The sequence below is a fragment of the Myotis daubentonii genome, chromosome 1 (genome assembly GCF_963259705.1).
Source record: "Myotis daubentonii chromosome 1, mMyoDau2.1, whole genome shotgun sequence".
Lineage (NCBI taxonomy): Eukaryota > Metazoa > Chordata > Mammalia > Chiroptera > Vespertilionidae > Myotis > Myotis daubentonii.
The window spans coordinates 89,488,705-89,515,528 of NC_081840.1; the positions used below are offsets into that span (position 1 = coordinate 89,488,705).

Genomic DNA, 26,824 nt, shown 5'->3' on the forward strand with positions numbered 1-26,824 from the left:
TTAAAGGTGCCATAGCAACCAACTGTTCAGCTAAGATTTGTTGTTTTCATCTCTGGAAAATAAATGGCTCTTACAGGCTGAGCAAGAATGAGAGATTTAAAAGTCCATGTAATAAAGGGCCAGTTCAGCCCTTTTTGTATGTAACCTTTGGTAACTTTCTTCTAGGTTTCTACTCTCCATTTACTCTATCATTTCCTTGTAGGTCACATACATCCCTTATTTGAAAATCATCAGCATATACTATCAAGATTCATTAATCATTCATTACTCACATTTGTTTTTTTCAAACATAATATGTCTGTAATTTAACCTAAGCAGGCTTTTTTTTTTTTTTTGTAAGGTAATCATTTTTTTTATCGGTTTATAGATGTCATAGTAGTTTCTAATAGGAACATTATGATTTTTATAGCAGTTGTGAGCAATTATTTTAATCCTCATTTTACAGTTCAGAAAATTAGAAAATTGAGGGTAATTTTATACAGCAAATCCTTAAAAAGCAGTCATAACATCAAAATTAGTTTGTAGAGAGCTCTAAGGTTTCAGTCTTGTGGCTCTTACTGCTGGCAATCTATGGTCATTCATCTGTAGTTAAACTCTTATTTCTTAAAAATTGCTGCCAACTTAAAAGCTATTTCTCAGAGATTCTACTAGAATATTTTGCCATTCATACTCAGAAAAGCTTACAAGTATTAACAGAGAAGAAGGTTGATTTACAGAAATTTCTTTATATGCCTTTTCTTTATGTTTATGCCTACTTTTTTATGGTCAAGTATGTACTTTTTAATCCTTATTTTTTTAAAAACAAAACATGTGGAACATATTTTCGTCTCTTAGGCACTTGAAGGGGCCTTTGAGGCAGTAACATTGACAAAAGCAAAGCGAAAAAAAAGGAAACACGTAATTATCACTAATTCTTGGTAGAGCTAGAATCAGAAAGGCTCATTCTAAAGAGTTCATTATCTAATCTAGTCTGCGAAATTGACATGATAGTCATGATGAAAATGAAATGTCAAAATCTTTGTCCTATTCTGTAAGCCAAGGAGAATTAGAAAGTGTCATATTTGTTTATCTTTTGTTTCACTTTCAACTTCACACAAAGCACTAAAAATTGGCTTGCTAGAAAAATATACAGATAGTCCTTGGGTTACGTTGAACTCGACATACTTCCTTTCGTATGTCGCCATCTCCCATTTATTTATAAAAAAAAAAAAGTTCTGTCATTTCGACGTATGTACATATGTGCTTTATGTTTATTATTATTTATTTACCACAAGTAAAGGTCAGGAATTGTTATCTTTCTTTTAAAATTTTTTTTACTTCATTACTGCTGTGTATGTGCGTGACGTAGGTGCTTATGTAGGTGGATTCAGACTTACGGCGAAAATCGAGTTATGTTGTGCCATAGGAATGGATCTCTGACGTAACCCAAGGACCTACTGTAGCCTGAATTGAATTAACTTTTGGGGGGAAGGTAAAAGGTTGAATGTGATGTAGTTGACACATTCCCTGGCATTCTTCCTATTATGGAAGAAAAATGTACACATTTTGAAAGATCTAGCACAAGCATGTCAAACTTGCGGCCCACAATGAATATTTTTGCGGCCCAGCCAATATAACGGTATGTAAGAAACGTTTTAATAAAAATTTTGTAACTTAATTTTTACAATGTCCTGTTATACATATTTATTAATAACGAACTACAACGTTCGCTAATGACTGATTACTATAATCGTGTTGCATTCATTTCCCTTACGCGCCTTACATGCGGGCGCACCATTTCTCTCCACTAATACTAGCAGCGAATATTTTAGCAGCTGATTGCCACATCATTAGCCTTGGACTGACTTGTTTGGTGTGCACAACAGGAAATATTTCACTTTCAGAGAACAAGAAAAACAGGTTTATTTGCGTTGTGCTTATTAATTTGTGCAGTTATTCAGTGTCTGGTAAGTTAATGTTCAAGAAAAATATTAACTTTCATTAAAATGTTCTGTTATTTTATGTAACAATTACTCATTTATTTCAGCCCTTTGTATTCAGCATGTCTCTATTGAAATAAACCTATGTTTCTGTGAAAATTGAAGCTTTTGTTTTTTTTGCGGCCCACATAAACTTATACCTTGTTTATTTAGCCTATGTTAGCCTTTGAGTTTGACATGCTTGTTCTAGCAAATTGTGGCAAATAGGCAAGGAACAAAATAACCAGGGAAATCATAGGCACCTACCACTACTTTTAGCTTTTACTCTTAACAGAATTTTATGCTGGCCCTGGCCAGTATGGCTTAGTTCAGAGATGGCGAACCTATGACACGCGTGTCAGAGGTGACACGCGAACTCATCTTTTTGGTTGATTTTTCTTTGTTAAATGGCATTTAAATATATAAAATAAATATCAAAAATATAAATCTTTGTTTTACTATGGTGGCAAATATCAAAAAATTTCTATATGTGACACTGCACCAGAGTTAAGTTAGGGTTTTTCAAAATGCTGACACGCCGAGCTCAAAAGGTTTGCCATCACTGGCTTAGTTGGTTGAGCATTGTCCCTTGCACCAAAAGGTCGCCGGGGTTCAATTCCTGGTCAAGGCACCATACCCAGGTTGTGGGTTTGTCCCTGGTCGGGGTACATAAGGGAGGCAGCTGATCGATGTTTCTCCCTCTCTAAAAATCTATAAAAAAAATGTTTTTTTAAAAAACAATTTTATGCTGGCAACAGTTTACATGACAAATACGTAATGTTATTCCCAACTCTAGAACACTGCTCTCTTGCAGCAGTGCACAGACATTATATTTGGAAAACCTTAATTCAGACTCAGGTTAGAGACGCTACCTGAGTAAGAAAGGAGGAAGTAAAGTTTTCTCTCAAATCTCTAAAGCTAGAGATTTGTAAAAAACAAAACAAACAAAAACCCCCAAAATAATAATCATAGTAAATAATAACAATAATAAAGGCATATCATATTTCCCATAAGCTCCTCCCTTTTTTTATTTCTTGGATAAATCTAAGGCCCTTTGTTTCATTCTTTAACACTTTCTAGGTTATGAGAAGTAGCTTCCCACTTTTTCTGTTAACCTTTTAAATAGCGTTTTCATTTAGAAGTTTAGAATGGGGATTCTGGAGCCCGAAGACCCTTTGAATTCCAATCGTAACTCTGCTACTTAGTATCTTTCATAGTTTGAGCAACTTACCCTCTTTGTGCCTTAGTTTCCCAGCATGTAAAAAGGAAATAATAATAGTACCTATCTTATAAAGATGTTGTGAAGAGTAAATAAGTTAATGTATGTAAGCTTGGTAGATAGTACGTACTTAATAAGTGTAAGTATTATTGTGATTACTACTCCCAAATGGAACAATAATTCTTGCTTTCAATAGACCCTTATTTGTCAGTATAAAATTTTTTTCTATCATGTCATTCATATCAATAGAGTTAAAAGAAAATGCAAAACTCTGTTTTAGTATTAGACTCAAAATAGGTCTAATGTGCGTGATGTAGTTTTCTCAAAAACTTAAGAAAATTTTTATGGGGGTGTCAATTGGGGAAAAAGAAGACATATCTAAAACTTTAGATAATATTAGGCCAAGAGACATATGAAAACATGCTCAAAGTCACTATTCATCCGAGAGATGCAAATCAAAACAACAATGAGGTACCATCTCATACCTGTCAGAATGGCTATCATCAATAAATCAACAAACGACAAGCGCTGGAGAGATGTGGAGAAAAAGGAACACTCATGCACTGCTGGTGGGAATGCAGACTGGTGCAGCCAATGTGGAGAACAGTATGGAGTTTCTTCAAAAAACTAAAAATGTAACTTCCATTTGACCCAGTGATTCCACTTCTAGGAACATATCCCAAGAAACCAGAAACACCAATCAGAAAGGATCTATGCACCCCTATGTTCATAGCAGCACAATTCACCATAGCTAAGATTTGGAAACAGCCTAAGTGCTCATCAGCAGATGAGTGGATTAAAAAACCTTGGTACATCTACACAATGGAATACTATGCTGCTGTAAAAAGGAAGGATCTCCTACCATTTGCAACAGCATGGAAGGACCTGGAGAGCATTATGCTAAGCGAAGTAAGTCAGTTGGAGAAAGATAAATATCACATGATCTCACTCATTTGTGGACTATAATGAACAACATAAACTGATAAACTAAAACAGATCCAGAGACTGAGAAGCATTGATCAGTGCTCAAACCTCAGAGGGAAGGTAGGGGAGGGTGGGAGTGGGAGCGAGAGATCAACCAAAGGACTTGGTGCATGCATATAAGCATAACCAGTGGATGCAGACAACAGGGGGTGAGGGTGAGGGCATGATTGGGGGAGTGGGAGGGCAATGGGGGGATAAGGACACATATCTAATACCTTAATCAATAAAAAAATTAAAAAATTTTAAAAAATAAAAATTTTTAAATATAATTTAATAAATTTTATTTTCTTCTGATTATAAAATTTTTTTTTCTTCCGCAGATTTCCACATTTACATGAACAAATAGCCTCAAATTAGCAATACATTAATATTTTTAAGAGACACAAACAGAAATTTTACTAGCTAAACAATTTTAAACAACAAAGATATATATATTTAAGCAATAAAGACAGATAACATTTCCCATTAAAAACTTTGAATCACAACAAGTCCCTGAACAGAGGCAGTCAAAAAATCACAAAGGTATTGACCACACTCCAAGGTTCAGAATGAGGAACCTAGTTTTCAAAAAAAGCAATTTACAGAAGCCGAGACAGCATGCAATCTAAATTACAGTTTTGGGTAAACACATTATCTAGAGTCCTTGGGTAACCTAGGTTAAACTTAGGCATGTTATCTAAACCACAGTTTCTACCTGAAATAATTGTACTTTACTTTAGAAATTGGATTACTGCTATTAGTCTCTTTTAAAGACTTTGACATATTAAATAAATCCGAGAGGCAAGCACACTTCCTGCCCCATAAAACTCCGCCTTAAAGCTCCCCCCCTGAAATTCCATCCTGCCTCAGTGAGACATTGCTAAATCAGAGGGAGGGGCCTTTGCTGTTTCAAGATGGCGGCCCCCAGGGGAGCGGCAAGTCATGTGGCTGTAATTGTAGACAAACAGAAATCTTATTAGCTGTTTATACCTTTTATAATTATCTTAAAGAATATCAATTAAATTTAAACTGGTCCTTGCATCAAAAATCTTCAGTTGAGGTCACAAAATCAATCCTCCCTTCTCAATCAGACCAATAAGCAAAGGCATTTAGTTACCACAATTATACAGTTTTTCCCAATTCAATCCGAACCTTAAACTTAAACCTTAAATATTTAGCAAGTCAAATATTCAGCATTTCTCAATCAGTAACATCTTTAACAATAAACTTTAAAAATGCAAGACATACTTAACCAACAGATTTAATTCTGTCCTCTAGATTTCTCATGAGGCAAATTAGAGTAAACTTTACTTTTTACTTTCAAGCGGCTCTGGAAAACCACATTTGAGCCTTGCAAAACAGGTTCTGGCCTATCTGGTTTTTTCAGATGTAAATTCCACATTCTTTCTTTTAAGATTTTGCTACAGGTGGGAAGCAACTAGCCCCTTCCTTCATTAGAAATTGCCTTGGGAAGCCAGCCTTAACACCCTTCGCTAGCATTTAAAAACTGTTCTTTATTATGGAAATGCCAATCTTTCTGCTAGAATCTTCCTAGCATCTTTTTTTTTTCCCTTTGGGTAAATAATCAGTCTTGGGCTCCATCCTGCACATTTGCAAAGAGACTCCAGCTCAAAACTCTATCCAAAATCGGACTATGCGCGCATTCGTTTTAAGCCAGCTTTTCTCTTTACACGTGCACAGAAATCCCAGACGCATTTACCTGGGGAGGGGGTGAACTGTTTTCACAGATCCTCACTCAGACGCCCGCCCGACTGAAGTCGTGGAGCCTCACAAAGGAGGGGAGAGGGCAGGCCCCCTCCCTCCACACTCGCACACTTTCACCAGACATTCATTCAGAGTTTAAACAATCAATTCAATTCCTAACAACTTTCCAACTCCTGAGGGAGCTCTAAAGACTCCCCCAATCTCCTTGAAATGATCAATCACAATACCCAAAGGAGCAGTCTGAGTCTGTCCCATAACGTCCGTCCAGTAAGTCCACAGAAAACAGAAAAAAAACACAAATACAGTCTTCCAACTCTATGGAAGCAAAACCAAAACAACCTTCTGACTCCACGGAAGCAAAACTACAGATTAGACGATGGTCATGCACCAACTGGCGGGAGCGACCCGCCTCATCTCAGATTGAGGGGTTTCCACGTCCCTCCAGATGGAGGATCGGGGCGTCCCCGGACTCCTCCCGCCTGTGGTCCCCCAATGCGTCCACCTAGACCGTTTCGGAAACTACAGATTTCAGAAACGAGCTCGCACAGAACAGAACATAAAACATACAGAACAGAATACACAATGACACAGACACCTACCACGGTCAGTCAGACTCTCCGGATTGGGGGTCCCTCGAGGGTCTTGGGGTCCCGGGTGAGCCCTCAAATGTTATGCCCAGATTTCAAGATCCCCAAAAGCCCACCAGGGAGCCAGCCGAGCCCGATGCAAAAGCAAAGAGTCTTTATTCAAGCTAGCTCGGGCTCCCTGACCACACTCACCGACGCAATGGCAAGCCAAGTGGCAGAGAGAGGTGATTATAAAATTAATGCATGATTGCTGAATATAAAGTTATTATGTGTAAAAGTAATGCAAGTAATTATAGAAAATTTGGAAATTACAGAAGGGAAATCATATATAATTCTACCATTCAGCAATAATCACTGTCATATTTGAGATGGGAAGGACCTTCAAAACATACATAAAATCCAAGATCCCTAATGGAAAGAATAGAGAAATTTCCTAGACTATAAAAAATACTACAAGCACTGTTAAAAAACAACAAACTGAAAAATACTTTTTACAACATACATAATAAAGGGCTAATTTCCTGACTGTACCAAAGACTCTTATAAGCCTGTAAGAAAAAGATGAGCCAGGCAGTAGAAAAGTATTTTAACCTTATTCATATTTACAGGCATGCAATTTAAAACATTTATGTTCCAGATTGGCAGAGATTTAAAAGTTGCTAGTATCCATTTCTTAAATTTTCTAACAATGAGTATATATTGCTTTAAAATAAGAAATAAATTCACATTACAAAAAGTAAAAAGACATTCTTGGTAAATATTTTGAAATAACTATAATATTCTGTATCTTAGGGATGTACCACAATTTTTAATCATTTCCCTGTTCATGGGCCTATTTGATTGTTTCCCATTTTTCACTATGGTAAATAATAATGCTTGGAAGAAGATTACTGTGAATGTTTCAGATTATTTCTTTAGAATAGATTCCCAGAAATAGAACTCTTGAGTTAAAGGGTATGGATATTTGCAAAGGTTTCACTACATGTTGCCAAATTGCTTACCCAAATGATTGTAACCATTTGCTCCTAACAACAGTGTATAAAAGTGCCCAAATAGAACACATTTCTTCAAGATTTCTTATTACATGATTGCTTCAACTATTTAAGTTACACTTGTGCCATGAATCTGCTAAGTGAAAAGAGCTGGGCCAGTTTTTAGGTCAGACATTTAAAAAATTTATAAATGATGTTAAAATAGTTCGAAAGGAAATACCCTTGACTGTTTTATTTGCCCCCCCCCCTTTTGTTAATCCTCACCCAAGGATATTTTTCCACTGATTTTTAGAGAGAGTGGAAAGGAGAGACAGAGAGAAACATGTGTGAGAGAGACACATAGATTGGTTGCCTCCTGCATGTACCCCAACCAGGGACGGGGAGCCTGCAACCAAGGTGCATACCCTTGGCTGGAACTGAACCTGGGACTTTTCAGTTCACGGGCCGATGGTCTGTCCACTGAGCCAAACCGGCTAGGGCTGTCTCTCTCTTACTACAGTTGCCTGTAAGCATACACAAAGGAAAGATTAGAAATCCTAATTCTGTCTGGAGTTTCTCGTGTTTGTGTGAAGAAGTTTCCAGATTTACATTCTTTATTTCTGTTTTCATAGTTACTGTATCTTTTCTCATGCTGTTGAGCATCTTTACTATCATTATTAGAACTCTATCTCAGATAAATTTCTTCTCTCCATTTCATTTATCTCTTCCTCTGGAGAATTCTGTTATTCTTTCATTTGGGGGTTGTTTCTTGTGTCTCCTCATTTTGGGTGCCTGTTTGGGTTTGTGACTATGGAATAGGTATCTACTCCAGATTTACAGCTAACAGATCATTTTCGTTCTTCCCTTGAACTCTGTATAATATGTTCCAAATTCTTTTTAAATCTTTCCCCTTAATGGTTAATTGTATATCCAACATAGTTCTCCATAAGCTCGTAAATGGAAAAGACCATTTTTACATTCATCATTTAGAGAATAGCACCATGATCTCAGAGCCTACATCGTAGGAGTGATAGAGATCAAGGTACTAAAAATAAGTTCTGGTTGTGAATTTATTTTACTTTCTCAATTTTCATATGCATCTTTTATTTATTTGTGGATAGACATAGATACTTTTAAAAATCTAGAGTGTGTCTTACAATTGATGTCAGCAGAAACTTGCCGGCTACCATGTAGAGTTGAGACTTATTAATGGTTGTCATTGCCTGGGGTTGGGCATATTTAGGTAAACACAGCATATATCTGCTCATCTACTCGTCACTTCAGATGAGTTAGTTGCATTGGCAGGTCCAAACACTGAACTTTAAATTTTTGCTGAAGGTTTTCTTTTGTTGTTGTTGTTAATCCTCATTCGAGGATATTTTCCCATTGATTTTTAGAAAGAGTGGAAGGTAGGGAGAGAGACAGAGAGAAACATTAATGTGAAAGGGACACATTGTTTTGTTGCTTCCCATATACGACCTGAGCAGGGCTGGGGATTGAGCCTGCAACCAAGGTATGTGCCCTTGACTGGAATTGAACCCAGGACCCTTCAGTCTATAGGCTGACACACTATCCACTGAGCCAAACCTGCTGGGGCTGAAGGTTTTCTAACAATGCTTAAAAGGTAGTGGTAATTGACATATTTCTCAGACTAAAGTACAGAATTTTAAGGCAAGTAGAAATTGTTATAACTGATTTTTTCATTTTGAAAAGCTGTCACTTAGGCTTAAAACGTCTGTCTGCTGACAGCTTTCCATAGACATTCGAGTTGATTAATTTACAGAATGGTATAATTCATTGCAAGAAAAAATAATAATCAATTGTGCAGTCTGCTTTTGCTTTTGGTCCTAAAAGTGATACAAAAGTAAAAATGAAGAACACAGGTTCTAAGAAGAGTGGTATATAACATGTCACCATGACTCTGTACAGAGCTGCCATGGCTAAAAGTGATTCAGAAGAGCCTTTAACTCACATATGAAGGTTTATATTTAAATGTTGCTTGTTTCTGAAAAAAGAATATCGTATGGGCTGTATGGATTGATATATGATTTTGTTGATTACTGAAAAAGAAAATCTTTTGTGTATTTTGCTTAAAAGTTATTACTAAATCAGTGGTTAATCTTCTAATCTTTGGTATTAATACAATTACAAAATATACTGAGTGGAATTTTGGAGATTGTAAAGTCCCGTACTAGATTTCACTTTGGCATGATTTTGTGTCTTGACGAAGTGATATCTCAATTCGTTAGTGTCTACATTAGTTTTATTTTTCGATAAACCATTAGTCACTTTTAAGGTGTACAATTAAGTGGTTTTTAGTATATTCACAACGTTTTTCAGCTGGAATTTATCTAATTCCAGAACATTTTCATTCCCCCCAAAGTAATCCTAAACTCATTAGTAATCATTCCCAGTTCCTTCTTCCCCTTAATTTTTGGCAACCAGTGATCTTTTCTGTCTTTATGGATTTGCGTGTTCTGGACATTTCATGTTTTCACTTAGTGTGTTTCCAGAGTTCATCTATATTGTAGCATGGATCAGTACCTTGTTTCTTTTTATTGCTGAGTAATATTTTATTATACGGATATACCACATTTTACTTTTCCATTCATTAGTTTGTGTATATTTGGATTATTTCTACTTTAAGAATAATGCTGCTCTGAACATCTCATATACAAGTTTTTGTATGGACATCTTTTCAATTCTCTTGGATATATACCTAGAATAGAATTATTAGGTCATATCGTAGCTCCCTGTTTAACCTTTAAAGGAGCTGGAAAACTTCCAAAGCAGCTGTCCCATTTTATATCCCCATCAACAGTGTATAAGAGTTCTAATTTCTGTACATCCTCATCACCATTTGTTAACATCAATCTCTTTTATTATAGCTATCCTGGTGAGTATGAAGTGGTATCTCATTGTGGCTTTGATTTGCATTTCCTAATGACACGGGGACGTTAATCATCTTTTTGTGTGCTTATTGGCCATTTGTATATCTTCTTTGGAGAAATGCCTATTAAAATCTGCCCATTTTAGTAGGGTTCATTATCTTTTTATTTTTGAGTTATAATTTTTTATATATTCTGATTACTAGACCTTTAACATATATATGATTTGGAAATATTTTCTCCCATTTGAATTATCTTTTCAGTTTCCTGATGGTATTTTTAATATATGTATTTTTTTTCTTGATTTCAGAGAGGAAGGAAGAGGGAGAGAGAGATAGAAACATCAATAATGAGAGAGAATCATTGATTGGCTGCCTCCTGCACACCCCCTACTGGGGATCGAGCCCGAAACCTGGGCACATGTCCTTGACCAGAATTGAACCCTGGACCCTTCAGTCTGCAGGCCGACACTCTACCCACTGAGTCAAACCAGCCAGGGCCAAAAGTTTTAAATTTTGATGAAGTCCAATTTATCTGTGGGTTTTTTTTTTTTCTTTTGTTGCCTGGCATTGTTGGTGTCATATTTAAATAATTATTACTTAATCTAAGGTCATGAATATTTATGCCTGGTTTTTTTTCTAAGAGTTTTAGTTACTACATTTATAGTATCCGTATTTTTAGAAAAACAATTACTCTTGGGTAGGTGATAAGCCAACATAATTTATAGTATAGTGAGATTCAGAGGGGGCTAGCTTTGGCCCTTTCTAATTCATTTGTTTGATCTTCTGTAAATCTGGGCAAAATAAGACTTGCTGCTCACTCTGTAGTCTGTAGATGTTTTTCAAGTGTAAAGTATATCCTGCTTTAAAAAATATTTATTTGGTTCCAACTTTTCAGAAGAAAGGTTTGTAGTTTTATTTCTAAGAAGTGACTGGCAGATTAATTATATAGCCTTTGCTTCCAAAAGGACAAAGGACAAAGTATCTTAACGGAATTACAATGCAGATTTCAGTAGCTGTTTATTGAGCACCTATTCCATTCTAGAAACAGTTTTAAAGTGTGAGCATATGACTATAAGCCAATAATGGCAATGCTAGGAACATGATTTAGACTAATGGTTACATTATCTTAACATGAAGTTCATAGTATAGTGTATCCTGTTGTTTATTAACACTATTCTTGTGTTTGTGTATGACTCTTTTCTTAAAAATTTATTTGGAATGTTAGAATGGAGAATATTTACCCAAAATATTTGGATAAGAATTTTTTAGAAAATAACTCTTGCAAAAACGATTTTGTAACATTCAGTTCTCCAAAATATGTTGTAATTTTGTAGAAACAATGACTAAACTAAAAAGTGTTAGGTATAAACCCTTTAATGTAAGCACTTGAGCCAACCTTTATGAGGCACTTGGATTAACATACTGAACTTGTTCCTGCCTCATGTTCCTTCACCCTTTAATGTTCTTCCTTCTTCAAATGGCTGGATCATTATCAGCACCTCAAATATCTTCCCTGATTTTTCCAAAGTAACCCCACTCTGCTCACCTACCTCTGTTTGTCTTTTCAGTTACTCCTGTGTGGATTAAAAATGGCCACAGAGCCCAGCTGGCGTGGCTCAGTGGTTGAATGTTGACCTATGAACCAGGAGGTCAGGTTCACTTCTGGTCAGGGCTTGATCCCCAGGGTGGGGTGTGCAGAAGAGCCAATCAGTGATTCTTTCTCTCTCTCTCTCCCTCTCTCTCACTCTCTCTGTGAAATAAATAAAAATAAAGGCCTCTGATTCTTTGCAGTTTCTCTCATCAGGAGATAGAGTCTATTTTCCCATCTCTTGAATCTGGGCTTGCTTTGTGACTTGCTCTTTGATTGGTGAAATGTGGTAAAAGTGATATTGTGGGACTTCCAAGCAAGGGCTTAAGAGGCTATGCTGTCACTCTCTAGGAACTACCGAACCTAGTGAATAACCCCAGCCTAATCTCTTTGAGGATGAGATGCCATATGAAGAGGGTGAAGGGTGGGAGAGAGAGAAAGAGAGAGAAGCAGTCATCCCAGTGAGACATGTAAGGTCATTTAGGACGAGGCATCCGCCAGGCAGCCTGCCAACTGATTGTGGATTCATGAATGAGCCTAGCCGAGCCGTGGGCAAACTATGGCCCGCGGGCCGGATCCGGCCCGTTTGAAATGAATAAAACTAAAAAAAAAAAGACCGTACCCTTTTATGTAATGATGTTTATTTTGAATTTATATTACAAACACTCCATCCATGCTTTTGTTCCGGCCCTCTGGTCCAGTTTAAGAACCCATTGTGGCCCTTGAGTCAAAAAGTTTGCCCACCCTGGCCTAGCCAATACCATGTGAAACAGAATAACTGTCCAGCTGAATCCAATCCATAGTACTGTGAGAAAGTAAGTGGTTATTTTAACCAAAGTTCCCAAGTTTTGTGGTGGTTTATTACACAGCAATAGATTACTGGTTTAATTTTTTCATAGCACTTGGTATCTACAATGACTTACATACATTTCTTTGTTTTCTTTACCTGTCTTCTATTATAAATGCCCTGATATTGAAGATCTATGTGTCTTGCTCACTGTTATATCCTCAGCACTGGGAAAAGGGCCTTGAACATAATAAGTTCTCACTAAAGACTTAGTGAATGAATGAATGAATAGATATTTATACAGTAAATTATAAGCTATTAGAAATAAAATCTCCTTTACAAGGTTAACTCTTGAGTTTTACTCTTACTTCACTTGCTACCTATGAGACCTAGTCTAAGTTCTTTAACTTCCGAGTTCCTATGTAAAGATTAAATGAGCTAATCCTTGAAAAGCTATTACAGCATTACCTAGCACATGGTTCAATAAGTTTAAAAGGGAAAAAAATAACCTGGCAACTTTGTGAGTGCATTTAGTTGTCCATGGTCTTTACTTTGTGGAAGTAAAAGCACGATAGTTTTCATGATGTGTTTAGTCTCCTAATTTAAATAACTGACAGTTTACTCTTAGTTTTTTTCAGTTTGGGGTCTTTATTATTTTTGAAGTGATGCTCAGAATCTAAAGTTGAGTGTTTAAATAAAGGCTAAGTTCTCTAACTAAATGAGAAATATATCAACAGTATAGAGAAAATAAAAGCCTGATTATATTGGTCGAGATAAGGCTAGATTATGCTGCAGTAATAAACACAAAATTTTAGTGACTTTATACAGCAAATTATTTCGTATTCATGCTACATGTCCATTGTGGGTCATCTATGTTGTAATCATCTACAGTCTAGAACCCAGAATAACTTTCTGAAATATTGTCAGTCATTATGACAAAGGGAAAGTGGCAAAGCACACACTGACACATAAAGCTTCTGCTCAGATATGATACCCATCACTTCTGCTCATCTTTTATAAGCAGCTAATACAAGTTACATAGCCACCCTGTACTTAGCAGGATAGGGAATGCAATTCTACTGTGTTTTTGAAAGGAGAAAGAGAATTCATATATTTGAACATCCCTAACTACCACACTGAGGTTGATAATATGTCTTGCTAATTACATTGGTGTTATGCAAAGATCTGAGGTCCAAGAAAACCTCAGCATATTGCTTGCCAATTCCAAAGAAAGAATCTGGAGGACTGGCTATGAAAGACATGGGTTATTAGGCCTTATGTGGGCATGGAGGGGTGGGGGTGGAGAATTGTGGGTGACATCTCCACAGCATAGGCTTTTTTGTTACAGGGTTATATAGAGTACAGAAAACAAAGCAAACAGGGCATTCAGGATGGATGTGCTCATGTGTGCCCAAGCTGTGTAAGATCAAAATGCAAGCTGCTTACAGTCCCGTCTCACGTACTAGAATAGTTTCTGTTTGGCCATTTCTTTTTTTAATCTTTATTGTTGAGGTTATTACACATGTCCCCCTTTCCACTCCCCCAATGCCCCTCTCCACCTGGTTCCCATCCTACTCCAGGACTTCACTACCCTATTGTCTGTATCCATAGGCGATGCATTTATGCATGTAAGATCTTTGGCTGACTTCTTCTCTGAGAATCGTCAGTCTGTTCCATGTTTCCATGCTTCTGATTCTATGTTATTCACCAGTTTATTTTGTTCATAAGATTTCTTATTCATTTGTTTTGATTTATGGATTTAATAGTTGATAGATAATGTATTTATTGCCATCTTAATGTTCGTATTTTTTATCTTTTCTTCTTATTCTTACTCCTCCTCAACCTCTTCCTCCTCAAGAATACTCATCAACATTTCATGTAATACTTGTTTGGTGGTGATGAACTCCTTTAGCTTTTTCTTGTCTGTGAAACTCTTTATCTGACCTTCAATTCTAAATGATGGCGTTGCTGGGTAGAGTAATCTTGGTTGTAGGTCCTTGCTATTCATCACTTTGAATGTTTCTTGCCACTCCCTTCTGGCCTACAAAGTTTCTGTTGAGAAATCAGCTTAGAGCAGTGGTTCTCAACCTTCTGGCCCTTTAAATACAGTTCCTCATGTTGTGACCCAACCATAAAATTATTTTCGTTGCTACTTCATAACTGTAATGTTGCTACTGTTATGAATTGTAATGTAAATATCTGATATGCAGGATGGTCTTAGGTGACCCCTGTGAAAGGGTCGTTCTACTGCCAAAGGGGTCGCGACCCACAGGTTGAGAACCGCTGGCTTAGAGTCATATGGGTGCGCCCTTGTAGGTAACTAACTGCTTTTCTCTTGCTGCTTTTAAGATTCTCTCTATGTCTTTAACACTTGGCATTTTAAGGATGATATGTCTTGGTGTGGGCCTCTTTTGGTTCCTCTTGTTTGGTACTCTCTTTGCTTCCTGGACTTTTAAGTGTATTTCTTTCACCAAGTAGGGGAATTTTTTTTTGTCATTTCTTCAAATAGGTTTTCAATATCTTGCTCTCTTTCTTCTCCTTCTGGCACCCCCCATAATGCAAATGTTGGTATGCTTGAACTTGTCCCAGAGGCTTATTATACTATCTTCATATTTTTGGATTCTTTTTTTCTCTCCTAATTGGGTGTTTTTTGCTTCCTCATATTCCATATTGTTGATTTGATTCTCAGAATCCTCTACTCTACTGTTGAATCCCTATAAATTATTCTTGATTTCAGTTAGTGTATGCTTAATTTCTGACTGGTCCTTTTTCATGTATTTGACATTCTCACTAAGATCCTTGAAAGTCTCACTGAGTCCCTTGAAGCTCTCACTAAGACCCTTGAGTAACCTTGTAACCATGGTTTTGAACTCTGTATCCAGTAGTTTGCTTGCTTCTATTTCTTTCATTTGTGACATGTTTCTTTGTCTCCACATTTTGGCTGCTTCCCTGTATTTGTTTCTATGTATTAGGTACAGCTGCTATGTCTCCTGGAATTGGTGTAGGTGTCCTGTATGTAGGTCCCAGTGGCTCAGCCTCCCCAGTCACCTGAGCTGGGCACTCTAGGTGCACCCCTGTGTGGGCTGTGTACACAGTTTTGTAGTTGAGCCTTGATTGCTGTTGGCATCATAGGGAGGAATTGACCTTTAGGCCAATTGGCTGTAAGGATCAGCTGCGACTACAGTGGGAGAGCTGCTATGCAGAAGACATTTCTATGGAGCAGGACTTGCTTCATTGGGGCTTTGGTGCTCTCTGAGTCTTCCCCTTGAATGTGTTGCTTGTGGATGTGTAGAGCTGTAACCTGGTATGGTCTGAAGCTGTCCACTGGTTGCACTGGCCCTGAGGACACCTGCAGGAACTATAGGGAGGTCTGCAGATGGCTGCTACTTGTATTGGGCTTTTGAAGTGCCCAGACGAGGCCCCGCTTTGAAGCAAGGCAGGTTGGTGCTAGTGCCTGTTGTTGGGCCTTTTATTGATAGGTTTGGGGCATGCTGACATCAGTTGCTGCTTGTTTGAGAGATTTTAGCAAGTCTGAAGTCTGAGGGACCTAGTCTTAAGTTCATGCACTGGCCCTTTGAGAGGCACACCTGTGTCTCCAGCAGCTTCTGTGGCACTCAGCCATAATCCTGCTGGTTTTAACAGCCCAAAGTTACAGGAACTTCTCTTTCCAGCCCTGGAAGCCTGAGCTAGGGGGCTGGTGTGGGACTGGGACCCCTTGCTCCTTATGGAGGGTGGGGAGGCTCTGCAGCCTAGATATCCCTTCAGATTAAAATAACGGCACTTGTGGGTGTTGTACCAGCCTGTTCCATGACTCCACCCCTTCTGACAAGTCTCGGTGTGCTTTCTTCTTTACTTCTCTAGTTGTAGGACTTCTGTTCAGCCAGCATTTAGGTGGTTTTAAATCATGGTTGTTTTGTATTTTGATGTGGTTGTGGGAGGCATTGAGTACCAGCATTTACCTCCTGTTTGACCATTTCTTGAGCAAGGAACTGGCCAGGCTCCCATAGTGCCACAGCACTCGTACAGATGGCCTTTATTATATTCCCACAGGGTAGAAGGGAGAGTTGAACTTGGGAAGGGGCCCATCTTCTCACATACCACACAAATGGTCACATCTAGCCCAGGATCATAAATGAATTTTAACATGGTAATGCATACTATCTTTGCCTGGGTTCTTTTTTTCAATATGAAATTCCTTACCTGCTGTTTTATGTGGAAAGAGCTGATGCTTTGTTGATTATTTTTTCTAGAATTAACAGATAGGAATTCTAAAGTCTTTGTGATTCATACTTTACACATACCTTCACAACTTTCATTTCCTTAAGATGGGTTTCTCTTTTGAGCCACGGAGTCATCATTAATAAATGGTGATGTGAGATTGCCTTGAGGGGACAGAGACAATACACTAACCTTTCACCTAGAAAACAAAAGGATATAATGTGGAAAGCTACTTATCCTGCATTTTCTCTCTCATTATCACTCCCTGCCTCTCCCTCTTCCTCACTCTCACCCCACCCTACCATGTCATGATTCATTCTTAAGGTTTTTGTTCTTTGTTCCTCCAGTTTGCATTTTGGACTTTCAGTTGTTCATAAGTTCATCTTGTAGATGGTATGTAGGGGGAAAGTATATCATTTTAGTTAATCTGCCTGGCTGTTCAAAACTCTGATCCCTATTTTTATAGATAACTGAGAATAAGTTAAAATGATTCACAGAATGAAAACTTATAATGTAATTTAAAATAATTATGGCCAGACATCAGCACTGAATGCTTTCCTTCTTACAGCTTGCTTGGGCCATTGAATAGAAAGTAGTTTGGTGGAAACACTGCAGAATTTGTTTTGATTGCCATCTTTTAGTTGGTTTTACCACAGTGAGAGGAAAATGCAGGCAAGGGCATTAGCTATTAAAGATCATGTTGGCAGTAGCATTTACTTGGCAGTGAGTTTTAATTTTTCCCTGCCACTCAAGTTATTTCTTTCTGTTGATTTACATAACCTCTTATAAATGTTCCAATAACATAAAGAACCTAAGGTACAATAAACTATGCTCAGTGTTTTTGTGTGTATAATTCTGGGCATGTTTTTTGCCCGAAATTGTAAATGTGTTGTGGAGTTTGACACTAACTGTGTTTGAAATTGTTTTGGTAATGTTTAAGTAGCAAGGAAACTCATGAATACCTTACTGTGTTTGCAATGGCAAATTTTAGATTAAGTATTGAAGTGGAATTTTTATTATACCCCCTTAATTTTTAAATTTTTCATATAATTGTTCCTCCTGCTCTCTTAAGGGCAGGTTTTAGAGGTAGACAGTTTTTTTCATTGGACCTCAAAACTTGAGTGTCATGCCAATACCGAACTCAAGTTCAGCTGCCTGCTGCTTGGGAGGCCAACTTGAGAGACAGGTGCTGATGTAGTGAAAGACGATTTTTTCAAGTGTCAGCTGCCTGAGAAGATGGGGGATTTCTGTCCTAAAGACCATTCTATTTTTTTTTTAATTGATTTCAGAGAGGAAGAGAGAGACAAAAACATTGATGAGAGAGAATCATTGATGGCTGCCTCCTGCACACCCCCTACTGGGAATCTAGCCCTTAACCCTTGTGTGTGTCCTGACCAGGAATCGAATGGTAACCTCCTGGGTCATAGATTGATGCTCAACCACTCAGTCACACCAGATGGGCTTAAAGACCATCTTAATATCTCAGTGCAAACAGGACTTTTTATTAGTAGGGAGAGGGGAAGCAGAACAAAAAAATCAGGGGGAAAGGGGTTGAAAGTTCTTTACATGTAAATCAACACACTATTCTGATGATTATCTTGAGGTTTGGTTTTTATTCAGCAAGCCTCCTGGAGATGAGATGTCCATTTGCTGTAGAGAGCTCCCTTTCGAGTTAATTCCTAGAACACTTTCACAAGTATGCTGTTTATATATGGGTTACATGTTAGTTAACAATTAATCTTTTGCAAAAACACTTTTAACAGAAACAATATTAAGGACTAGAGGCCCGGTGCACGAAATTCATGCATGGGGGGTGGGGGAGGGTGACCCTCAGCCCAGCCTGCACCCTCTCCAATCCAGGATCCCCCTTGCAATCCAGGACCACTGACTCCTAACCACTCACCTGCTTGCCTGCCTAATGCCCCCAACTGCCCTCTACTGCTGGCCTGGTCACCCCTAACTGCCCTCCCCTGCTTGCCTGGTCGCCCCCAACTGCCCTCCCCTGCCGGCCTGATCTTGCCCCCAACTGCCCTCCCCTACTGGTCTGGTCATCCCCAACTGCCCTCCCCTGCCAGCCAGTTCACCCCCAACTCCCCTCCCCTGCCGGCCTGATCTTGTCCCCAACTGCCCTCCCCTGCAGGCCTGTTCACCCCAACTGCCCTCCCCTGCTGGCCTGATCTTGCCCCCAACTGCCCTCCCCTGCTGGCCTGATCTCACCCCTACCTGCCCTCCCCTGCTGGTGTGATCACCCCTAACTACCTCTGCCTCAGCCCCCACCACCATGGCTTTGTCCGGAAGTAAGTCGGATGCCCGGTCAACCCAATCTAATTAGAATAGAGTACCCTTTTATTAGTATAGATAGAGGAGTGGGTTACAATACTGCTATATTGCTTTCAAAGAACATACTGCCCTATATCTGCTCTGAGAATGTATTTGAGTAATATTTATCTATTGTTATTTTTCCCAGTTTATTTTAATAAGTTTTGTGATTACTAATGATTGGAAATGACAAGTGATTGGAGATTGCTTCCAAACACTTTTTTATTTTTAGTCAGCTGGTTAACAATAATTTCTTCCCAGTGGAACTTAAAGAGTAGTTTTTTCTGTATTTTTAAGGATAAGAATTACTGAACAATTATTAACCCAATTATTTATGGATTAAACTCTAATCCAGGAAATTACCTCATTTTTTATTTTATATAATTACATATTTTTACAGCTACTTATTACATTTCTTTTTTAAAACCTCATATTTTTAAAGATAAGAAAATTTAAAATAAGTTTTAATATTATAAATTTAACTACTAATGTTTCTGTTATAGAATATTGATTCTCAAATTTGAATATGCATCAGAATTACCCAGAGGGCTTGCTAAACCAGATTTCTGGCCCACACCCAGAGTTCCTGATTCAGAAGGTCTGGGGTGGGGCTGAAAATTTACATTTCTAAGAAGTTCCTAATTAATGCTAATACTGCTGATTTGGGGATCATATTTTGAGAACCACTATTACATAAAAACAGTTTCTCAGAAGTGCACTCATACTGCTTTGCAAAAACAATCAATTGTAGAAATCAAATACTCAAAATTATTAGAAGTCTTAGTATTCTTAGATTGGGAATTTGTTTGTTAAACTAAACATATGAAACTCATCTTAAGGTACTGAAACTTGGTCCTAAGAATAATATATCTCTTCCACTTTCAAAATAGAAGTTTATCATGTTTTCATAACCAACAGTTATCAAGTAATTATATTAGCATTATGTTAAATAGAGCATGACTGTTCATTTAAAAATTCTTTTTATTGATTTCAAATAGGAATGGAGAGGGAGAGAGAGGTAGAAACATCAATGATGAGAGAGAATAATTGCTCGCCTGCTGCACACGCCCTATTGGAGATCGAGCCCCAAACCCGAATATGTGCCCTGACTTGGAATCAAACAATGACCTCTGGATTCATAGGCTGATGCTCAACCACTGAGCCACACTGGCCAGGCTAGCTTATGACTTTTTAAAGTATGGTTCCATTGGTTAGAGCAGGGGTGGGCAAACTTTTTGACTCGAGGGCCACAATGGGTTCTTAAACTGGACTGGAGGGCTGGAACAAAAGCATGGATGGAGTGTTTGTGTGAACTAATATAAATTCAAAGTAAACATCATTACATAAAAGGGTACGATCTTTTTTTTTTTTTTTTAGTTTTATTCATTTCAAATGGGCTGGATCCGGCCGGCCGGCCCGCAGGCCGTAGTTTGCCCACGGCTGGGTTAGAGCATCATCTCATTCACCAAAAAGGTTGCAGTTTCAGTTCCCGGTCAAGGCATATACCTAGGTTGCAGGTTCTATCCCAGGTTGGGGAGTGTACAGGAGGCAGCTGATCAATGTTTCTCATATCAATGTTTTTCTCTCTCTCTCTCCTTCCCTCTCCCTCTAAAATCAATAAACATATTCTTGGATTAAGATAATAATAATGATGATAATAAATATGTTAACTGCCCAAAAGAGAATGTGCTAACTGGGGAAACCTGAAACTGAAAGTAATTATATGCATTATCAAACGAATGCAATTGCATGTTTCACTCTAGAACAGTGGTTCTCAACCTTCCTAATGCCAAGACCCTTTAATACAGTTCCTCATGGTGTGGTGACCCCCAACCATAACATTATTTTTGTTGCTACTTCATAACTGTAATTTTGCTACTGTTATGAATCGTAATGTAAATATCTGATATGCAGGATGTATTTTCATAGTTACAAATTGAACATAATTAAAGCATAGTGATTACTCACAAAAAAATATGTAATTATATATGTTTTTTCCGATGGTCTCAGGCGACCCCTGTGAAAGGGTCGTTCGACCTCCAAAGGGGTCGCGACCCACAGGTTGAGAACTGCTGCTCTAGAACATCTGAAATAATCACCCAAATAAGTCAAGATTAGTATGTATTCATAAGCCTAAGATTTTTAAAAAATCAGTGGAAATCATACACTTGGACTGTGTCTTAAGGCAGTTAGTCTGGTGGCAGCATTTAAGTACTATTTCATTAGGGTTTAAGAAGGACTGATACGAGTTCTCTATAAACTTATTACATGGTGGGGACAAAAGTAGATCTAATCTTTGCTCTTTATATTTAAAAGAGTTATATCTTGCTCTAACTGGTTTGGCTCAGTGAATAGAGCATTGGCCTGCAGACTGAAGGATCCCAGGTTCAATTCTGGTCAAGGGCATGTACCTTTGTTGCAGGCACATCCCTAGTAGGGGATGTGCAGGGGGCAGCTGATCAATGTTTCTCTCTCATTGATGTTGCTAACTCTCTATCCCTCTTCCTTCCTCTCTGTAAAAGATCAATAAAATATTTTTAAAAAGAGAGTTATATCTAGCTAGTCAAGGGTAATCTAAGAGACTTGGGGAAATAAATAGTCATTAGTGGATGCCAATCAAGGATTCACAGAAGAACACAAGAAATAGTTCTTTTTTTGTCCTCACTATTCATTTTTCCTAACATAATTTAGGGAAGTCACATTGCCCTAGGTCAAATAGTGTCAGACTGAGTAGATACTTCCTTCCATCCATTTGCCTTTCTACCTACTCCACCTGCATGACACATTGTAGGAGTTTTATTTTGTCATGTGACTGCTGGAAAAGTCTACACCACTTAAAATTATTCTTAATGCTAATGCAGTGAATGATCAACTGTCAGATAGGTGGGTTTTTAGTGATGTGATCAAGGGAATAAGTAGAAAGATGAAGGCAAAGTTGCTATAGTGAATTTGGCTTCATAAAGCTTTCTTTCTAAATATCCCCCAGAGGTACACTTTGCATAATGTTTGAAACAAGATTTCCACATTTGCATTAGTCAAGTGTCTGATATCTTAGAGCAGCAATGTTAGGAACACAGCATTGCCAAGCGCCCATACCTGTTTTCTCTGGCAAAATCTTAATGGCATGTTGATTCTCCTCTTGATGTGTCACTGATAATGTTTGTGTGATAACTATTTGGGGTGTGGTGAGATTGTCTTTGTGAATCATTATTGTGTGTACCTTGCTTCTATGACAGTATTTTAAAACACACTTCTCAGGAATGTGATAGGTAGAGTCTACCTATCCTATCTACACTAATAAAAGAGAAACATGGTAATTGGCGTACGACCACTACCCTTTTCATTAGCTAATCAGCGAGATATGCAAATTAACTGTCAGCCAAGATGGCCACCGGCAGCCAGGCAGCTTGAAACTAACATGAGGCTTGCTTGCCTCAGTGACGGAGGAAACCAACGTTCCCCACCTGCGGCTGCAGGCCTCTGAGCAGGCAGTTTAAGAAACTCTGTAACAAATACCGCCAGACTTCAGCCAGCAGATTCGCAACATTATAAGCAAAGGCCAGAAACCTACTTTCAGCAGCGGAGGCCTAAGAGCTGGAGCCAAGCCTCAAGCTAAAGCTGGCCCAGAATAAAAAAAATAAAAATAAAAAAAGGAGCAGTTGGGAGCTTCAGTCACCCCCAGCCTGAAAACAGCCCTCAGCCCCTCACCCAGACTGGCCAGGCACCCCAGTTGGGACCCCCACCCTGAAGGGTGAGTGACCAGCTGCAAACAGCCATCATCCCCTCACCCAAGCTGGCCAGGCACCCCAGTGGGCACCCCCACCCTAATCCAGGACACCCTTCAGGGCAAACTAGCCGGCCTCACCCTTGCACCAGGCCTCTACCCTATATAGTAAAAGGGTAATATGCCTCCCAGCACCGGGATCAGCGGAGCCATGAGGCCTCCCGGCACCGGGATAAGCATGACGGGGCAGCGCCCAAACCCCTGATCGCCCTGCGGCTCTGTGTGTGACAGGGGGCGGGGCCACAACCTCCCTATCCACCCTGCTCTGTTCGTGACAGGGGAAGGCACCCCAACCCCCTGATCAGCCTTGCTCTGTGCCTGATAGGGGGGAGCTCCCCAACCCCCCCCCCCAACGGGCCCTGCTCTGTGTGTGGCAGGGTAGAGCCATAATCTCCCCATTGGCCCTGCCCTGAGTGTGAGAGTGGCGGTGTCCCAACACCCTGATCGGCCCTGCTCTGTGGGTGATAGAGGAAAGTGCCCCCCCCCCACCACCACCCCCACGGGCCCTGCTCTGTGTGTGACGGGGTAGAGCCATAACCTCCCCATCAGCCCTGTCCTGAGTGTGACAGTGGCGGCGCCCCAACCCCCTGATTGGCCCTGCTCTGTGGGTGATAGAGGGTGGCGCCCCAACCCGCTGATCCGCCCTGCTCTGTGTGTGACAGGCGACGGTGTACCAACTCCCCTATCGGCCCTACTCTGTGAGTGATGGGGGAGCTCCCCAACCCCCTGATGGGCCCTGCTCTGTACATGACAGGGTACGGAGCCCCAACCCCCCTGATGGGCCCTGCTCTGTGCATGACAGGGGGCAGCGCCCCAACCCCCTGATTGGCCCTGCTCTGTGCGTGACAGGGGGTGGCGCTGCAACCTCTCCCATCGACCCTGCCTTGAGTGTGACAGGGGGCGGTGCCCCAACCTCCCATTCGGCCCTACCCTGAGCGTGACTGAGGGTGGCATCACAACCTCCCGATCCGCCCTGCTCTGTGCATGACAGGGGGCGGTGCCCCAACCCCCCAATCGGCCCTACCCTGAGCGTGACTGAGGGTGGCATCACAACCTCCCGATCCGCCCTGCTCTGTGCATGACAGGGGGCGGTGCCCCAACTCCCCAATCGGCCCTGCTCTGAGCCCCACCAGGGACTGCACCTAGGGATTGGGCCTGCCCTCTGCCACCCAGGAGCAGGCCTAAGCCAGCAGGTCGTTATCTCCCGAGGGGTCCCAGACTGCAAGAGGGCACAGGCCAGGCTGAGGGACCCCCCCTCCCTCCCGAGTGCACAAATTTTTGTGCACTGGGCCTCTAGTCCTATATAATAAAAGCCTAACATGCAAATTGTTTGACTGGGACTTCAACTGCTCGCTATGACGTGTGCTGAAAACTAGGGGCGGGGTGGAACATTGTGGGCGTCAGCGACGCGCCGCTGGCAGTGGAGATGCTGCCAGCCCTGATGGGCCCTGATAAGAGCAGGACTGTGGCGGGATGGTGGAGCAGATGAGCTGATGGTGCCAGGCCAAGGTGGGTGAGTGGGGGCTCAATCACCCCGCCGATGCCCTGCAGATGGGGGCCAAGCCCCCACTGATTGCCTTGCAGGCAGATGGGGGAGCAGGTGAAGGGGAATCACCAGGCCACAGTGGGGTGCCAGGTGGAACTGTGAGGCTGGGGGCAGGAGCTGGGGCCTGATCCCCTCAGGCCACCACGAGGGTCCTCACCCATGCACAAATTCATACACTGGGCCTCTAGTGAAAATATAATACCAATTTTAACAAAAATTTTAAAAAATATTTGTTAAGAGTACAAGGTAAGCAGCAATTCCAGAGTGAATAGTAAATTTACTTAAACATGTATAAATTATTTTTTCCTAATTTTACTACAATGGTAACATCTTATTATTAAGTTTTTATTAACGTTTATTTTAAGATAATTTTTTTAAATATATTTTTATTGATCTCAGAGAGGAAGGGAGAGGTAGAGAGAGAGAGAAACATCAATGATGAGATTGAATCATTGATTGGCTGCCTCCTGCACACCCCCTACTGGGGATCAAGCCTGCAACCCAGGCATGTGCCCTTGACCAGAATCGAACCCTGGACTCTTCAGTCCGCAGGCTGACGCTCTGTCCACTGAGCTAAACCAGCTAGGGCTGGATAATTTTTTTCTGTTAAAATATTTTCTATTTCAGACTTTTCACTATTGTAAAGGCTGATTTTTCTTCCAGTTAAATAGTTATGATTAATTGATTCAAATCTTAGGTGTTTATTGCAGTGTTCCATCTAGACATGGTGGGTGTCTTTTTTCTAGATAGTGTTGGGAAAGATTTATAGTATTCTCCTCTAAAGTGGATTTTTTTTATTTATAGATTTTTTCTGCCTCCCTTTTCTCTATAAGAGATATAAGATGGTTATAATAATATGCACAATGTAGAAAATAAAATTTAAACTAAGTTAAAATAAGAAAAGAGCACAAATGAAATTAGAAATCAACTACAGTAACAACACCCAAAAACATTCAAAGACATGGAAGCAATAGCATGTTATTAAACAAATCAATGGGTTACCAACAAGATCAAGAAAGAAATAAAAAAAACTTCCTGGAAACAAATAAAAATGAACACACAACAACCCAAAATCTCTGGAACACAGCAAAAGAAGTCCTGAGAGAGAAGTTCATAGCACTACAGGCATACCTCAAAAAAAGAAGAAAAATCAGCAATAAACTATTTAACTCTGCATCTTAAAGAACTAGAAAGTGAACAACAAGAAAAGCCCAGAGTAAGTAGAAGGAAGGAAGTAATAAAGATTAGAGCAGAAATAACATAGAGACTAAGAAGAAAAATATAAAAAAATCAATGAAACCTGCCGGGAGCCGGTCCATCCTTGCTGTTTCAAGGGACCTGGCATATATGGCATACGGTTCTTAATATGTTTGCTCACCTTCTTGGCGCTGTGTTTTAACCAAGGTCACCTCTCTGAGAAAGGTTGAATCCCCAGGTAGGGATTTTCCCCCGAAGTTAGGGAGGGAATAAAACCCCTCAACTAAGTGCCAGGCGGGTAATTAATCCCTTTAACTACGAACAATCATGCTTAAAGTACATAATCTTTTCTCCCTGGAATGGAGATAAGAAACGCCCTAACCTTTGTAATAGAGATTGATAGGATTGAATCAACTGGTATAAATACAGTTGTAACAAGACAGAAAGACACAGAACTCAGGAGACAGAGCTTAGAAGAGAATTCAGAAGACAGAACCTACACGGAGCCTGGAGACAGAAGAGCTTCGCTGGAGAGAACATGGCAAGGGATCCTGGACTGAACCTGACTGCAGAGGCTGGCAAGAGAGCCTGACTAGAACCTGGTGACTGAACCTGGCTGGAGAACCTAGCAAGAGAACATGGACACAGAACCTCTCTGGAGATCCAGACCAGAACTTGGCTGGAGATCCTGGCTGGAGATCCTGGCTAGGCTACTGATCAACTGAACGTTGTCTCCGTGTCATTCCTTCTTCGCCGACTCCGTCCACACCTTTGGGGACCCCTGGACCCGCTGGGGTTGGACCCCGGCTGAAACCAAGAGCTGGTTCTTTGACACGATAAACGAAATTGGTAAACCATTAGCCAGACTCATCAAGAAACAAAGAGGACCCAAATAAATAAAATCAGAAATGAAAGTGGAGAAGTAAACACTGACATCACAGAAATACAAAGGATTGTAAGAAAATACTATGAACAACTTTATGCCAATAAGCTGAGCAATGTGGATGAAATAGACATATTCCTAGAAAACTATAATCTCCCAAATCTGAATCAGGAAGAATCAAAACTGAAT

The 26,824-nt window shown here is 39.9% G+C and overlaps 1 protein-coding gene across 2 annotated transcripts in view; it reads left to right on the forward strand.

Annotated features, from left to right (window-relative positions):
- PRORP (protein only RNase P catalytic subunit) overlaps positions 1–26,824 on the forward strand; it is a 180,390-nt gene that overhangs the window by 59,939 nt on the left and 93,627 nt on the right. The gene's annotated exons all lie outside the window — the stretch shown is intronic.